Genomic DNA, 15,789 nt, shown 5'->3' on the forward strand with positions numbered 1-15,789 from the left:
CCCCGGCTAATTTTTTGTATTTTTAGTAGAGACGGGGTTTCACCATGTTAGCCAGGATGATCTCAATCTCCTGACCTCGTGATCCGCCCGCCTCGGCCTCCCAAAGTGCTGGGATTACAGGCGTGAGCAACCGCGCCCAGCCTAAATGTTGATTTTTTTTAAGAGACAGGGTCTCAATATGTTGCCCATGCTGGTCTCAAACTCCTGGCCTCAAGCAGTCCTCCTGTCTCAGCCCCACAAAGTGCTGGGATGACAGGCATGAGCCACCACTCAAGTCAAAAGTTGATTTCTTTATAAAAAGTTTATTGTGCTTATATTATTTTCTGGGTATTATACTAATTGCAGGTCTACAAGTGAATTTCCCCCTGCCAAGAAGGAAAGACAGGTGGGTTTAAATTTTTTTGCTTCTCTCCCTTCTCACTCCTAGTAATCACTCAAAACGTGGTCACTCTCAGCATTCTCTGTCAAATCTTTTAAAATCTGGAGCACCTAACCACTTAAAGGATCCAAACACATCATGATCATTTCACCTCAAAGTAATTACCTCCTCTTCTACAAACCCAATCTCCTCATCTTTATGAGCTGAATCTTTTGGCTGAGTTTAGATCTATAAATTAATGCATTCACTTAGAACAGTCCATTCCACAGAAGGCTCTCAATAAATTTTAAATATTTATCATTAGTCATTCAAAATTTATTGAGAGCCTATTATGATAAAAGGAGATGGTAAATACTCTCACGGTAGCTAAGAAAACTTCCATATCACATGCTCTATCTTCTGATCTAGAAGAAAAATAAAAAGTGGTTGATGAGATTACTATGAACTTTTTGTTGACTATTTGTCACTGCCAGGTACTTAACATCTAGATCATTCCCCACATTATGAGTCCTGCCTTCTCCAAGGCAGAGGCCAGAAAATCTTGCAACCACACTACCCTGAAGGTAGGATACAGACAGTGACCTTGCTTCTGCCAGGAAAATGCAAAGGGATGCTATATCATTACCATACAATTTATCCATTTCTTCACTGTCTTTCCTATGTGCTGAGAACCTTAAAGAAAAAAAAAGGAGATCTAGTTGGTAGCCTCAAAAGTGGAAGAAACTGAAAAGAGACATTTGTCAGGAACTTTAAATGGTCAAAAATATTTTCCTTCTATTTTTATCCTAAATTGTTCTTCAAACCATTTGAAAGAATAACTATCATACAGTTTATATAAATTCTTATTTTAAAAGACAAATATCTCCTGTAACCTTTTAAAATAAACTAAATGAACAAAATCATAGTTTTTCAATAAACTAAACTAAACATGTAAATTATAACCTACCACAAATAAATGCAACCTAGTGCAGTGTTTCTTTAAAAGGGCACATTCTGTTTCACGAGCTTTCCACATATTTTGTCTCTATTAAATACACACTTCAAAAACTATAGTGGAAAATATAATGGCCTTCTGCCATTGACACACTCACAGTATGATACAAATCAACTCAACTCACAGTTTATGAGGTAGCTCTAAAACCAAAACTTTCAAGAGACCATGATGAAAGCAAAAAAAAAAAAAAATACTTATTTGCTGCTAATCACTTATATAATATTCTACTCATCAATTTCAATAAGCATCCTTATTACAGAATTTTCAATTTATGCATGATAAAGCAAAAATTCTGTGGACACTAGTTAAGCAGATGTAATTAAATAAAAATATGAGTGATACGTTTTTAAAATGAATTCTGTCAGGAACACACTCAGCAAGTTTCTTAAAAGATTTTTATTATCCTTGTTTGGAGATATGATCTCATATTTGGAAAAACCTAAAGACTCCACAAAAAAACTATTAGAAATGATAAATTGAGTAAAGTTGCAGGATACTAAATCAACACACAAAAATCAGTGGCATTTCTATATGCCAACAGTGAAAGAGAATTTTTTTTAAAATCCCCTTTACAATAGGTAGAAATAAAATTAAATACCTAGGAATTAACCAAAGAAGTGAAAGATCTCTATAATGAAAATTGTAAAACACTGATGAAAGAAATTGAAGAGGATACCAAAAAATGGAAAGATATTCCATTTTTTTACTGGAAAAATCAATATTGTTAAAATGTCCATACTACCCAAAGCAATCTACAGATTCAATGCAATCTCTTTCAAAAATACCACTGACATTATTCACAGAAATAGAAAAAGGAATCCTAAAATTTATATGGAAGCACAAAAGACCCAGAATAGACAAGGGCATCCTAAACAAAAAAAAAACAAACCTGAAGGAATCTTGTTACCTGACTGCAAATTGTACTACAGAGCTACAGTAACCAAAATAGCAAGGGACTGGCATTGAAAAAGACACATAGACCAATGGAGTAGAATACAGAATCCAGAAACAAATCCACATACCTACAGTGAACTCATTTTCAACAAAGGTCCCAAGAACACACACTGGGGAAAAGACAGTCTCTTCAATAAATGGTGCTGGGAAAAGTGGATATCCATATGCACAAGAATGAAACTAGACCCCTATCTATCACCACATACAAAAATCAAATGAAAACAAACTAAAGACTTAAATCTAAGACCTAAAACTGTGAAATGACTATGAGAAAACATCAGCAAAACTCTCTAGGACATTGGTCTGGGCAAAAATGTCTTGACTAATATCCCACAAGCACAGGCAACCAAAGCAAAATGGACAAATGGGATCACATCAAGTTAAAAAGCTTCTACACAGCAAAGGAAACAAACAACAAAGTGAAGAGACAACCCACAGAATGGGAGAGAATATTTGCAAACTTCCCAGCTAACAAGGAACTAATAACCAGAATAAATAAGGAGCTTAAGCAACTCAATAAGAAAAAATCTAATAACCCAATTTAAAAATGCATAAAAGATTTAAATAGACATTTCTCAAAAGAAGACATACAAATGGCAAATGGGTATATGAAAAGGAAGTCAACACCACTGATCATCAGAGAAATGTAAATCAAAACTGGAATGAGATATCATCTCACCTAAGTTAAAATGGCTTTTATCCAAAAGACAAGCAATAACAAACACTGGTGAGGATGTGGAGAAAAGGGAACCCTCATATACTGTTGGCAGGAATGTAAATTAGTACAATCACTATGGAGAACAGTTTGGAGGTCCCACAAAAAAAAATTAAAACTAGAGTTACCATATAATCCAGCAGTCCTTCGGCTGGGTATATACCCAAAAGAAAGGAAATGAGCGTATCAAAGAGATTTTTGCACTCCCATGTTTGTTGTAGCACTGTTCACAATAGCCAAAATTTGGAAGCAACCTAAGTGTCCATCAGGAGATGAACAGATAAAGTAAATGTGGTACTTGTACACAGTGGAGTACTATTCAGCTATAATAAAAATGAGATCCTGTCATTTCCAACAACATGGATGGAAATGGAAGTCACTATGCTTTTTTATGTTTTTTAAATAATAATATGGATTGTGTGTAATGCAAAGGATAAATGCTTGAGAGCACAGATACCCCTTTTCACATGATGTGATTATTATGCATTGCATGCCTGTATCAAAACATCTCATGTCTCCCATAAATATATACATCGACTACGTACCCACAAAAATTAAAATAAAAAAATTTTAAGATTTCTAATAAATTAACTCTTTATTCGCCTGTAATGTTTTCAATAATATTATGATAAGGCAAGCATATTTGTTGAGTTTTTTTTTCTTTAGAAAAGAAAAACCTGAAAGTCAAACTGAAAGTCAAAGAATTGGATAACAGTAGTAACCCTCATCCATTTTGTCTACAAAGCACTTCAGAACTTGGGCAAAATAGATGACTTGTCAAGATGCTTATCAATGTGAACAATCTACCAGCCAGAAACAACTATCTAAATATAAAGGCCTGGAAAATGGAATTGTTCTAAAGAATTATCATTTGATTACATTTAAATACATACGGCTAGCTTCAATAAGTTCATCTCAGTGACTCAAAATCTATCAACTGTATGTAAGTCAACCTCCTGGAATATTAAAAACCCATTAACTTACATGATTTATGCGTAAACAGTGTGCTAGGTAAAGATAAATTTTAGCACCCTCATTTTATCCTCATTTGAATTACTTTTCTCATTCAAATTTATAAAAAAAAACAAAGTAGTGAACTCTTAAGCTAGTACCATGTGCACGATAAGTGATTCACCAGCGTGTGCATGATTCATCCCCAGGAGGGTTGGTCACCTCCATTTCTATGACACCACAATCCAAGGCCACCGTAGTAGCAGGCTTGAGACCTCTAGAGCTCCTCCACAGCTCAATCACAGCCCTCAAAAAAGAGGCCTGAACTTCAGACAGCAATGATGCCGTCAGCTCTCTTTCTAGTGACTAATACAAGTCCTATGAGTCACCTGGGCTTTCTGTGTCTGTACCTTTTAAAATCCAAAATAATTCTGTAGTATTCTCTGTGTTTGCGCAGAGTCAACATCCCAGTACCTGGTGCAAGATGACATTTACACTCCAAAGAATGCCTTGGAGAGAGAGAGAGGACACCGCTCCCACTCATGGAGAACCCACAGGCCAAACCTTGAAGAGGAGATGGCAATCAACATAACAGAGTCAAGCATTCTGCCAAACTCTGTTTGTCCCACAGCTTAAACATCATGTGTTCATCCTACTCACAGATGGATTTTTTTTTCCTGATTGCCTGGATCAACATAAACATACAGTCATGTGTCACTTAACAACAGGATTTGTTCTAAGAAATGCATTATTAGTGTAAACATCATAGTGCAATCACACAAACCTACTGGGTACAGCCTACTACACTCAGGCTATATGGAATGGCCTATGGCTCCTAGTCTACAAACCCTTACTGAATACTGCAGGCAATTGTAATGCAATGGTAAGTATCTCTCTAAACATAGAAAAAGTACAATAAAAAATACAGTATAAAAGATAAAAAATGGAGGTCACTTACCATGAATGGAGCTTGCAGTACTGGAAGTTGCTCTGGGTGGATCAGTGAATGAGCGGTGAGTGAATGGGAAGGCTGGGACATTGCCGTACACTGCTGTAGACTTTATGAACACTGTACACTTAAGCTATGCCAAATTTATTAAAAACAGTTTTTCTTTCTTCAATGATAAGTTGGTCTTAGCTTACTATAACTTTTTACTTTATGAAGTATAAAGTAGGTGTGTTTACACTAGCATCACCACAAACACATGACTAATGCGATGGGCTGCAACACTGCCACAGCTGCCCACTGTCACTGGGTGACAGGAATCTTTCGGCTCCATTATAGTCTTACGGGATCATATATGCATATGGGTGTCATATATGCAGTCTGTCACTGATGAAAACATCATTGTGCACCATGTGACTTCATCTGACTTTTGCTATATCTCATCCAAAGCGTTGATATCTTATCAAGTTAGCTCCCACCTGAAACCTTGTTTCAGTCTGCTTAAGTCTATCCCCTAAAAATGTAATTAAGAAACTCTGTTTATCTTGAAAAGAAATGGTGACAACAGGCTGGAGTCTTTGACACTGCTATATATTTTCTTGTTGACCTTCTCATCAAATCTTGAGACATTCTGTGAAATTCCTAAGTCTTTATTGGGTGGAACTTCAGAAGAAAAGTTTAGTAATATGTAAAAGTGCCAAACAAAAAAGTCCTGAACAGTGAAATAACTAGTACCTTCTTTCCATTCTGCAGCTCGTTTAATTTTGGTATCTTTTCTATAAAACCAGCCACCCCCATCATCCCCTACCAACGATCTATTCTAATTCTATGTAATAAATGTTTGAGAGAAAAAGAGATTCCTCTTGTTCTTAACAGGAATGCAGGAGTCCTCCAAATGCTGACTGCCGGGTTTTAAATCACTGTCATCAAGACACTACATACACATAGCAACTCTGAAAATTCCCCTCCATGACTGGGGCCTAATTGTCACAATCAAGACTTTTGAAAAAAAAAAAAATCACTACAGAAAAGTCAAACCATATGCATATACGACAGAGAATGGCAGGATTTTCTGGTCACTTCGTGGATAAGTCAGTTGCCTAAGCTTTGTGGATTATGTAAAAGTATAAATTGTGATACAACTATCACAATGAAATTACTCCTGCATGCATCATTAAAAGCTTTATCTCCAGGCTGACTTCATTTAGTGCTTCAAAGTTCAGAACATAATCTCATTATCTCACTGTTCTCTTTCAGTTCCTTGGGAAGACACAAAACCATCGCCACTAGAAAATGCCTTCGACCAAGCCTTGGACAGATGAAGACAAAGCGGAGCACACGTCACGAAAAGTGTCTGTCTCGTCCGCAGCCTCGTCTACCCTTCCCTCCATCAAGGCGGGGAAAATCAACTTACGATAAATTATGCAGCTTTAAACCAAGTGCTTCACTATTCTGGGAGTTAACAATCTCATTTGTAAAATCAGTGGATTAGACTATCCTAGAAAATGACCTTTAAGACCTTTTCCGGGTCTAACTTACACTTTACTAAGAGTGCCAATTAAATAAACCTGTGATGAAAAAGCTTTTATGGAAGATGGATGCAAATTAATCCAACCTTCTTATTTTACAGAAAGAAAAACTGAAGGCCAAAGAAATGAGACAAGGTTACGCAGCTAGCTGACCACAGGCTCAGGGATACAGCCCTGGGCTGAGCCCACACTCCAGGGCTTCCTGCACCTTGGCCCACTACCTAGTCAAAAGTCCCCTCCAAAAAGGTATCAAATAATCAATGTTGCTCCACTTCAAAGCAGATCCCTCCAAAACCCTACAGTTTTAGAACAGAGCATTAAAGGAAGTCACCCAAAAAGAAAGAAAGCTGTAGCAAAAGTCTAAGGCTTATGGATAGGAAAGTGACACCTGGTCAAGCTACTCCAGTTCCCCAGCCCACCTTCCTGTGCTCCTCAAACCAAATCCAAGACCTCCTAGGATCTAACTGGCAGAAGCTTCAGAAAGTCTGTGTCATCTAAGTTTACAATGCCTACCCTCAGGAAACTTGGCTCTTCAAACACACAGGAGACTGCCCCTTTTGCACGTGGAAAGCAGTGAGAGGCCAGTTACCTGAAGCAAGGTAACTAGTGGGGAGAGGAATGAGCAGAAGCACCGGCCTGAGGGCTCCACGGGAGAGCCCTGTGCAGATGGGGACCAAGTGGAGAACTTGCCATGTCTATTTCTGCATTGTTGCATATTCCAGTGGATAGCCCGGGTACGATTTCAGTTTATGAAAATGTCTTGCAAAGAATCACATTTTGGGTCTTTTCATATCATATTCACTGATTAAAATCTAGTGTTTTCATTTTGTGCCAGTTACTTTCATACCCCAGACCTGCAACACAAGCTTAATCAGTCATTTAAGACATTCTGAAATTATTTAAATGTATAAAAGTCAGTAACTTACTTAATTCTCAGGCCAACATTTAACAATACATCATAACCTCAAACACAGCTGGGCACGGTGGCTCACACCTGTAATCTCAGCACCTTGGGAAGCCAAAGTAGACAGATCAACTGAGGTCAGGAGTTTGAGACCAGCCTGGGCAACATGGTGAAACCCTGTCTCTACTAGCCAGGCATGGTGGCACATGCCTGTAATCCCAGCTATTTGGGAGGCTGAGGCAGGAGAATGGCTTGAACCCGGGAGGCAGAGGTTGCAATGAGCCAAGATCATGCCACTGCACTCCAGTCTGAGCAACACAGTGAGACTCCAGCTCAAAAAAAAAAAAAAAAAAAAAAAATCATTACCTCAATTACTTAGTATAATCCAGAGAAAACGGCTAAAATAAATTTTCTCTAAACATCTTTTTTTCATTTGAGCATAGATAACTCTTAGAAGAGGGTAAGGCTATAACATATCTAAAAAAAAAAAATTCTAAAGCATTCTAAATAAGTTATTTGTTCTAGGGATTTCTAGGGAAAATTTTACACCAAATCTATTTTAAACTCTCAAAAATTCCCAGAGAGTTGGACAGACTGAGATTCCAGCACTCTGTTGAAGTACTAGGTGACCAAAGCAGATCCTTATGCAAAGGAGACACGTGAGTGCTTTACAGACTTATGTTTTCAATGAAAGAGACTGTACGTTCCCTGCATCTCAGTCTTCATATTCCTCCTAGTGTGGGGGGCAAGCAGAAGGCAGCAGACACAGTGGGTTAAAGGATTGCATGAATTGGAAAGTCATGGTCTTCCCTTTTTTCCTCTCTTCGTGCTTTCATAATTACTTAAGTATGAGTTAATAATTCAGAAGCACCACATGACATACTAACAACAAGCTGCCAAGTAAAAGGTAATTCTCTGTTTCATGAATACAGTACTTATAGAGAAACAGAACTCTATAAGGAGAATGTGAAAGCCAGTTGAGGCCAGGAGCAGTGGCTCATGCCTATAATCCCAACACTTTCAGAGGCCAAGGTGGGAGGATAGTTTGAGGTCAGGAGTTCAAGACCAGCCTGGGCAACATAGTGAGACCCCCATCACTACAAAAAATACAAAATTTAGCGGGGTGTGGAGGTGTGCACTGTAGTCCCAGCTACTCAGGAGACAGACGCAGGGGGATCCCTTAAGCCCAGGAGTTTTAGGCTGCAGTGAGCTATGACTGTGTCACTGCACTCCAGCCCAGGTGAAAGAGTAAGACCTTGTCTCAAAAAAAAATTTTTAAATAAAGCCAGATGAGACAGGAAATTAAATCAGTCACTCTTCTATCCTCTATTCTAGAGGTTTTCACTTTTCTAGGATCTTATATATGAAACATCCAAAAACTTTACAAAAGCTAATTAAATCGAAAAGGAGATTATCATTTTAATGTTACACAGAGATAAACTGAGAGATCAAAGGTTGGGCAGGAAGAATGAAGAGAATGACATTAGACCATCAGATGGTGATTAAATCATAATCCCTAATGTGCACGTGTATGGGGTTAAACTGCTTTCCCATACATTATCCGATTTGATGCTCTCAAGAATGATACTGGGGCAGCGTGCAGTGCTAGGTCATGCCTGTAAACCCAGTACTTTGAGAGGACAAGGCAAATGAACTGCTTGAGGCCAGGAGTTCCAGACCAGCCTGAATAACATACCAAGACCTCATCTCCACAAAAAAGAAATTTAAATTTAAATTTAAAAAATTAGCTGGGCATGGTAGCATACTTTCATAGTCTCAGCTACCTGGGAGACTGAGGAGGTAGGATTGCTTGAGCCAAAGAGTCTAGTACAAGGCTGCAGTGAGCTGTGATTGTGCCACTGACCTCCAGCCTAGGCAAGAGAATAAGACTCTCTCTGTTAAAAAAAAAAAAAAAAAAAAAGATACTGGGTAGGCAAAGTAAGTAATAATGATGATTATAACAACACCAGTAATCACAGAAACAGCAGCTACAGCAATATAACAGCCCTTACTGATGTTTTAACTGTGGCCTACAACAGGTGAAGGATGTGATATCCAGCAGGACACTGAGAGTCAAACCCCCATTAAGAGAAATGCTCAGGACCATGGTAGCTCAAAACAGCAGAGCCAAGACTCAAACACAGGTCTTCTCACACTAAATTCAGTTCTCCTTCCAGTATAAATAGTAATGACAGTCTACCAGGCTCTCTTGCCAACATCTCTTTCTCAGGAACTGCTGCGTCTCCCCACTGCTGCCTGCCCCCACCGTGCAAATTTTTGCATGGGAAGTTGCCCTGTACCTACATGATCATAGCCCCACCAACAGCCCACAGATCCAGGGGTGGCCTCCAGACTCAAGCTGGACAAATCAGATTCCGTACCAAGGAATCTGTAATAGGAACTAAGGTAGATCAGATTAATCCTTCTCTGGGAGGCTAGATTGTAACACACAGGCTGGAAATTGTTGGCAGAACCTATTTTCCTCATGTGGAAATGGAGGAAACTAGACTGCAGTGGGAAAGGAGAATGAAGGCGATCTTTAAAGAGACAGTCCTGGACAGTGTGCCAATGCCAGGTTCAGCTTCTTCGGCTGGCTGCAGTCCTATGCAGGGGTTCCACAGATGACCTCCAAAGACTTCCATGTACGTCGTCTCTTTCCTTAGGCTTTCTCTAGTGGGCCTCTGCTCTGAGCAACTGAGGGGCCTAAGTAGCAGAAATAAATTGTGGCTGGGCATGGTGGCAGTCCCAGCACTTTGGGAGGCAGAGGCAGGAGGACCACTTGACTCCAAGAGTTTGAGACCAGCCTGAGAAACATAGTGAGACCCCCATCCGTACTAAAAATTAGGCAGGCATGGTGGTAGACACCTGTAGTCCCAGCTACTTGAGAGGCTGAGGTAGGTGGATCCCTTGAGCCCAAGAGTTCAAGGTTGCAGTGAGCCATGATCACACCACTGTACAAACTCGGTGACAGCGCAAGACACTATCAAAAAAGGAAGAAAAGAAAAGAGGAGAGGAGAGGAGAGGGGAGGAGAGGGGAGGGGAGGGGGGGAAAAGGGAAGGAAGGAAGGAAGGAAGGAAGGAAGGAAGGAAGGAAGGAAGGAAGGAAGGAAGGCGGGCGGGGGGGGAGGGGAGGGGAGAGGATGGAAAGGAAAGGAAAGGAAAAGAAGGAAAGGAAAGGGAAAGAAGAAAAAGAAAGAAAGAAAGAGGAGGAGGAAGGAAAGAAAGAAGAAAGGAAAGAGAAAATAAAGAAGAGAAAAGAAAAGGACATGAAGAGACCAGCACTAGGAGAGCTCACATACACCATCTTAGTATACTTTTGTCTGCTCAGTAGCCCTCTCTCCTTCTGCTAACAGCGCCCCTCTCTGCTGGAAAACTGCTCGTTCCCCAGCCACCTGGGTCTGGTGGAGGATGGCTACCTTCATTTATGTAATCTGGTATTCTACGACATCCCTGTGAAGTCTCATTGTAACTATTTTTTAAATGAGGCTCAGAGAAATTAAGTATCTTGCCACAAATCACAACACCAAGAAATGATACTGCCAGTGTCTGCACCCAAGTATCTCTGACTTTAAAATGTGCACTTTTTCCAATAAAACACTTTCCCTCCCTGGTAACTTATAACATCTTAGTAACAACTCATGAACCAATATTTACTGAGCACTTTCTGTACAGGGTATTGGAAAGTAGTGGGAACAGAAAGCAATATAAGATATGGGAAAAACAAATGTAAGTTTTTATTAGAAATGTCAAATCCCAAATCCTAGGCTGTACTGGGTTTTTCGGGGAGAAGGCTGGAGAAGGAAGTGTGGGCACATGCGCACTGCCTTTCAGTCGCCATATTGTGATGCCCGCGTAAAGCACTCATCTACCGTGAACCACAGAGGAAAAGTCTCCATTCTAAAACACTTTTCCCATAGCTCCTGTGAAAAATGGAGAGGCGGTTTTCTATGAAATCTGACAGAGATAATAGTCTAGAACATATATCAGGGATGAAGTTAAATGCTAGACACAGACATTCTTCTATTCCTAGTGGGAAAAAAAAAAAGGAGAGAAAAATCGCCAAAAAACGGTCAAGTCTCCGTTTCCTCAGTTCGTAAATTGTGGCAGTAAGTCGATTTCATACTTGGTTTCACTTTGGAAGCATTTCTTCTAACAAACCCCTTCATGGAAAACCGAGGTATGAACCGTCCAGGCGCAGCCCCTGATGGCCCACTACACGCCTACACCCGACTCCCAGGCCCCGCGGGTGCCTCAGTGCCCCTCCAGGAAACCCCGTGTCTTCTCAACCACTTTCCACCACCTCCAAACTGCAATGTTATGAGAGTTGACAGGGAAAGTCCACTCAAGTACATGTATTAAAAAGCAAACTGAAAGCATGATGTCAGAAGTTACAAAGATAAAGAAAATGGGGTTACTACCTACCACACCCATTAAGCTACTTTTGGAAACCCAGATGTAACAAAAATATTAACAGCTAACTTGCTGAGGGCTTACTCCTTGCCAAACTTTCAAATACTTCATATGAGTTAACCCCTTAAGCCTCACAGTAATTCCAAGAAGAAAAGACTCTTTCTATTCCCATATTAGAGAGGAATGAATTGAAGTTTACAGAGATTAAGAAACTTAGCCAACTTACGAAGCCACTCATTGAGGGAGCCCAGCTTTGAACCCAGGCAGTCTCCATCTGGAGCTCCCATGCCCACTTAACCACTATGCTGTTCTGAATCCTACTGCAAAAACAGCCACTGAGCTTCAAAGGTATTACATGCTTAATTCACATAACTACTAACAGCAGCAAGCCTTACTCCAAGTTCAGATGACTTATTATTACTATACTCCCTCGATATCTAACATTTGGGGAAAAAAAAAAAGAGGATATCACTAAAACTCTACCCATTGTCTTAAAACTGATTCTTGAACTGTGGTCCAAGGGCCCCTGGGGGTCTCCATGATATTTTCAAGGGGTCCTCAACATCCTCTCTTTTTGACCCTTGTATCTACACATGCCTGGATTTTCTTCTTATACTTCAACCAACACAACACATTGTAACAGACTGCAATGCAGAAATACATATAAGAATTTGGCTGTCTTCTATTAAGCCAGACATTAAAAACATTTGCAAAAATGTGAAACAATGCCACTCTAGTCACTAAATATTTTTGTTTCAGAGAATATAATTATTTTCATTAAAATATTATTTATGTTAAGTAATGATTATATTGTCATTTTTAAATAAACTAATACATATTCTTAATTTTTTCCATTGTAATTTCTAATGCCATAAATATTGATATATAAGACACACATAACACTAAAACACCTTTGGGTCCTTAGTAGTTTTTAAAAGTATAACAGGATGCTGAGACCAAAAAGTAAAGAACTCCAGTCTTAAAATATACAAATTAGTCCTTTACTTCTATAGAGAACAGAGTCCACAATTCAAACCTAAAAGCTTCATCGTTACTTCCTAAGTAAAAGAGTCACTGGTAACATTTCTTTTTATCAGTTTTTTCATCATTAAATAAACTGCTAAACTTTAAAATTGATGAAATTAGATTTCATCATAAAGTTATACATAACACAAATTTACACATAAGTGTAATCAAAAGGATATATTTTGTGGCACATTTAAAATTCATTAGGATTAATTATAACACTCTAAACTTGTATCTATCATATATACTTTCTACACAATGCCTAATACTTTCATAACTGTAATCTCAGAGGTCAGTAAAGTCTTTAACATCTAGGCAATTTAGGTTATATTTATAAACAAAATTTAAGGCATATTTCAAAAGCAGCTACACAAAAAATAGATACTATCAACTTCCATACCAATAAAAAAAAGACTAGTAACCAAGAGTGAGGACAATTGTTTATTTTTTTAAATATATATTATAGCAAAAAAAATCAAAAGTGTAATGTAAGTTTTCAAATTAAATAAAATGTTTATTCATGCTGTTGTTACTACATATATTTATGTATCTTTTTAAACTTAAGCTTGAATATTTATACGTATAATCAATGCAATCAAAATTATCACTACAATATTTATTAAATGCTGAGATTATCATATCATGATATCACGCACTTATGAATATGTTTTATGGAATAAACATGCTTTCCTCCACACAAAAAGCTTTAGAAAGGTTACACAATATATAAACATTATGTTTTACACAGGCAAAAAAAGAGAGGAAGAGAAACAGAGAGGAAAAGATAATAAAGTCACTGTTCAATGGAATGTCTAAGGAGCTGTTATTTTCCTCCCAGCTTTGTGACATAAAGACATACGTTAGGAACTCAAGAAGAAATAAAAGTAGGTTAACCATAATTGCACATGATAATGCTCTAACTTATTCCGTCTGCTTTGTCCTCAGAAGAAATAAATGGAAGATTTATTCTACTGGCCGTGTTCTATTTGAAAACAGACATTTTAGCCATCTAAAGAAGAAAATGGTTCAGGTTTCTCATAGGAAGATAAGGCAGCAACAATAGTGTGGGTTAAATCGTCAGATCCCACATTCCAGATAAGGAAAACAATACCCACAGAGCAAGAAGAGCTTGTAAAGTCAAGCAAAGAACAAAATCCAGGCCACTATCTCTAATACAAATTGGCTCCACGGTCCCTTCTGTCTTCTCAAAAATGCCAGCTTTTGAAAAGTTACTTGAAACACTGTATTGTTTGCAAGCAAAATGATTTTCAAATTATCACTAGTTCTTCAAGGGACATTAGAGTTTGCCTTAAGTCACTCTTTTTAAATTATAATTACCTAAGCTGAATTCACTTAAGCAATATTACTTTCTTATATTAAATAAAGAGGACAGACACTGTCAATGTATGCACAAGCTTTGAAAAAAATCACACAGCCTTAGCCAAATGCACCTCACAAGGGCACAGCAAACAAGGTGCACTCTGTTAGGAGCGCAGATGGGAAGGTGGCCGTGGCATACTTCTGTAACCTCAATTATATACATGCCTGGGCTACATTAAGGAAAGAAACTTCCAACCTTTTATTTAATTCTATAGTCTTTTCCTTCTCTAAATGCGTAAACTTAAAAATTATGTCTAAAATTTATAAACTTAATAACTAAATTTAATAATTCCTCCATATAGAACAGACAAGTAATTTAATATGTATTCCCTGACACAGTATTAACTTGAAAATGTCTGTCCACAGATGACCAGCACATTCTTCTTTAAACAACATTGCAACATGCTGAGCTCCTAAAACTGTGGCCATACAGAAAATACAGACAAACGCTCATGTCAGAGAACAAATTGTGGCTACTATGTCTAGAGAAAGATAGCATAATAGCATCAGTGTCTATTTTAAGGCCATCTTCCAACATCTGAAAGTGTCCACAGTATCACTGAATTCTTAAGACAGAAAAGTTCATGTTTTTAAATAATGATATTATCTAGAGTAGTTCTTTCAAAATGAAGGAAATAAGTTCATAATATAGGGACTAGAGAAGATCTATGAATATATCTATACAAGGAATTGATATTCATGAATTCTACATATCTCTATTAGTATTGAAAAGCAAAGCTGTGAATACAACTTTAAATAGGTGTCTAATTTCACACATTCCCAAAAAGACTATTCCCAGCCAGAATCTAGTTGAATGGACTATGTTGTGACAGGAAAACTCTGCTAAGTGCAGATGTTTGTTTAATGCCAAGGAGACTGGGAAGCCATCAGAATGCCAGACTTTCTCTCATCATTTGCCTGCCTTTTTCTAAAAGATTCAAGGATGTAAATGAGTGCTTTAAGAGGAAATTCGTGAATGTATTGTATACCTACAGGAAGATCTCCTTTTACTCTAGCCAAAGAGACTGTCTGTCGAGCAGATCTCTGCATTAGAAAAAGAAGCAGCAGCAGTGCCTGGCAGTGACCTGACTCACTGAACCCAAACAGGGCACAAAACACAAGTCCCTAGCAGAGCCCACAGCAGGTGCCAGAAGGCAAGGCCAAGAGGGAGGCTCCCCCAGCAGGAGCTAAGAGGGTCCCAAGCCTGACAGCCTAACCCTGGAGCTCACCTTTCTGTCATGTCCTTCTGATTGCATGCCATGCCATCTTTTCTGAGTGGGCAGGAATCTTATTCCTTACATATGTGCCTAGAATACCCTTCAATCTGCAGTAAAACACGGAAGTGTGCTATTTTCAAAACTTACCTAGAAACCATCACTGTGAAGGCCAAGAAGACAGCCTCACAGACACTCCTGTTACCGTCGCCATTACCTCACTTCAAAATAAACTCTTGCCGAAGGCCTAAGCTACTTGGCCAGCGTGTCCTTCCTGGAAAGTGAGTGGCCTCCCGTTGAGAACAGGCTTCCTACCAAGTCTAGGAGGCCAGTGGATTAACCACATCAGTGCTGCCTCCTCAGGGTGCTCTCTGCCCTGGCCCACAG

At 38.7% G+C, this 15,789-nt stretch overlaps 1 protein-coding gene across 7 annotated transcripts in view; it reads right to left on the bottom strand.

The window, feature by feature from the left end:
- The window catches only part of L3MBTL4 (L3MBTL histone methyl-lysine binding protein 4), a 474,605-nt gene that overhangs the window by 410,913 nt on the left and 47,903 nt on the right, over positions 1–15,789 (bottom strand). The window contains exon 1 of one of the 7 annotated variants that reach the window (XM_063620271.1): positions 4,952–4,970. The exons of the other annotated variants lie outside the window; for them this stretch is intronic. The gene's annotated coding sequence lies outside the window, so the exon portion shown is untranslated. Of the gene's footprint in view, positions 1–4,951; positions 4,971–15,789 lie in introns of those variants that run through there. 7 annotated transcript variants of the gene reach the window in all.

The sequence above is a fragment of the Symphalangus syndactylus genome, chromosome 1 (genome assembly GCF_028878055.3).
Source record: "Symphalangus syndactylus isolate Jambi chromosome 1, NHGRI_mSymSyn1-v2.1_pri, whole genome shotgun sequence".
Taxonomy (NCBI): Eukaryota; Metazoa; Chordata; class Mammalia; order Primates; family Hylobatidae; genus Symphalangus; species Symphalangus syndactylus.